Here is a 3,193-nt window from a genome sequence, read left to right as displayed (position 1 = left end):
GATTGCATCGGCTGTGGGGATGAAGACGACAACTCCCATGAATCCACACTCAGTCATCAAACTACGCCTTTGTCTATTTGTTTATTTTGAATACGTGCCCTCTAGCGGCTAAAATTACATATTGTGCCTTTAAGTCACAATACAGATGAAATGGCCTGTATTTTAATCAGGCAAAATTTTTATTTCAAATAAAGGAATGGAAAAAGGAAGGAAATGACCTTTAATAATTGAATTCCTAACATTGGAATGAGGTTAAATATTTTAATATTTATTCAATATTTAATTATAAATATTTTCATACAGCATTAAATTCATGTGAATTAAATTTAATTTTTGAAAAAAACCTTTCATACTCATTCTGTAATTTGTTTACTGGTAACACATTAAAATAAAGTTATTTTTGTTAAAATTAGTTAACTACATAAGTTAACATGAACTAACAATGAAAAATACTTCTAAAGAATGTATTAATCTTAGCTCATTTTATTTTCAGCATTTACTAATATATTATCAAAATCATATTTGGGTCTGTTAATATTTATATTTAATGGACCTATGCCATCATCAATGAACAGTTGTATTTTTATTAACATTAACAAAGATTAAAAATACTGTAACAAATGCATTTCTCATTATTGGTTAATGTTAGTAAATGCATTAGCTAAAGTTAATTAATGGGATCTTATCTTAAAGTGTTATTGGTTTACCCAACAAAACCCTCATTGTTTCAATCCAAGTCATTAAGGGTAACGCAATAAACACTACTCAAGTTGCAACACCAAGTTAGCAGCCAAGCATTCTCGGTTTAATCAAATTCAAGCCCAGTCTCTATGTATAGTCATGTATAAAGTACTTTTCTATATTATTATTTTTGGTTACTATTATATATCAAACTGTCAAGGGGGTGTGGACTATTTATTGTGAGATTTTATTTTTATTCTTCCACATTCATGACTCCATACTAAACACATTTAATTATTTTTCAATGACCCACTTTACATATACATTTTCAACCTTCTGACAGTTTACAAGAAAAAAATAAAAATAAATAAAATGCAAATTCTGTATAATAATCCTCTTAAATTGTTTAAAAAAGGCAGTCAGCTCATTACCCTTACAAAAAAAAGTGATGCTATCAGATGGTAATATATCATGATACTAAATACCATAGTACTAAATGAATACGATCTTCATACTCCATAAAGTACCTTCAAGGTACTTTAAAACATGTCATGTGGTATTAATTTCTCAAAAACATGGTATTTGTGACGGGACGAGGAGGACAGATGACTCAAAGGCAGAGGATTAGATGCAAAGAAAGTTTACTCTCCAAAAGGTAACCAAAACAAATAAAATTGTAACCAAAACAGCGAGCCAGTCTCTGGGGGTAATCCAACTTCGGTCGGCAGTGTGACGCGGACCAAGGGAGAAGATTGCCCAAGACTCAGCACTCGCACAGGACCAACAACCTGAGAGTTGAGTGAGAGTTGAGTGAGGCAGAGAGAGGCAGCGTCCTGGGAGCAGGGAAGACAGCGGTGAGCGTAACACCAGAGAACGAAACAACATACTCACAGGACACAAAACAATCTACTCACAACAAAGACTAGACGGAAGAGGAATATAAAGGAAAGGGTAATAAGCGACAGGTGGGGTAGAGGCAGCCCGTGACCAGCGCAGCCCCACCGCCAGATCAGCGCTGATTGCACCGATCACAAGCCGCCGAAAAAGACATGACACACAGACAGCAGAGGGAGCCAGAGGGCACCCTGACCCGTGACAGTATTAACACTATATCTCCCCATGAGCATGGTAATTACATTTCACACACGGCGGTAATTCGGTTTGGCTTTACCTGGCAACGCAACATCAAATATAAATGCCTGCCTGTGGAAAAAAAAAAAAGGTGGCACAGGTGCTGCCTGTGGAAAGGAGGTGGGCACGGGTGCTCCCTGGGGGGAAAGGGCAGGAACCAGTGCGCCATGTGGAAACAAAGCAGGCTTGGGCATTCCCTGTGGGGAACAAATGAGTACTCTCAGTGGGGTCCTGATGTTGTTGGGTGCTCCCTGTGGGAAAGAAGCTTGAGGGAGAAGAAGGCTCTGCCTTTACCTCTGCTTTTGCATCTTATGCTTAAAGATACTGAGTTTTGTTCCTATTTGTGAAGCTGCCACTCTTCCAGAAAAGTGTTTTCCGCACTGCTAAAAAGTGGAGCATTATAGTATAATATGGCATACAGATGATATAATATCAGTTTATATTCCAATAAAAAGATTTCTGATACAGACTAAAATTCACTTCAGTTTTAGCCCCTGATTATTTCAAATACGTAGGCCTACAACCTATTCCCCAACCTCCCCATCTTTTGTATCACATAAGCAAAGATTAACCATCAATAGCAGTTAACAAACATTTTTACAGTGAATGTCAGCAGTAGCTATATAAAATGTGTACATTTCTAAAATTTCTCAATTCTAATCCTTGTTATTCTAGAGCAGAGAGAGCTGCCAGGATAAACCCACAAACATGTGCACTTAAACATTTCATATTTTGAATATTAAAATACAATTCAAACATTACAACTGAAAACATTTATCTAGAAAAGCATAGTCATATTCCTAGGCATTCAGAAGGTCATAAAGGTTTATGTTTGTTAAAGCTGAATGTTTTCAACAAAAGCATCACGCTCACTACCATCACCTACTTATTTATTTTATTTATTTAGTTGTGAAATCACTGTCATCGAAAGCAGAAAACAACATATTTTAACAAAAGTGGACCTCAGTTCAAGTGTTGTTTAAGAGTTGCTCTGCGGTCTTTTAGTCTTTGACAGTCTTTTGTCTTGCCAACATCTCTCTTGACAGGTCTTTGTATGAAAGTATAGAAGCTGACAAGAGCATCTTCACAGGCTAGAATGAAAACAAAACGCACTTTCAAGAGAGGAAAATACCATTAAGACTAGGTCCAAATTTCACATACATGTATTTATTTATTTATTTGTTTGTTTATTCAGAGTTTTTAATATTTCTCAGTTTATAATTTAGTTCGTTTCTTAAAAAGTGTCGTTCAACTATTTGAATTTAAGGGGGTCTGAATACTTTCCGTACCCACTGTATATCCTGACAACCTTCACCTACTTTGCATGTCATGCAATTCACACTTGCACCGTATGAGGGCAGCAAAACAAAGGCAGAAATAC

The sequence above is a fragment of the Sinocyclocheilus rhinocerous genome, unplaced genomic scaffold (genome assembly GCF_001515625.1).
Source record: "Sinocyclocheilus rhinocerous isolate Xijiao unplaced genomic scaffold, SAMN03320098_v1.1 scaffold1179, whole genome shotgun sequence".
NCBI lineage: Eukaryota > Metazoa > Chordata > Actinopteri > Cypriniformes > Cyprinidae > Sinocyclocheilus > Sinocyclocheilus rhinocerous.
Note: the sequence above shows the minus strand (reverse complement) of the source record.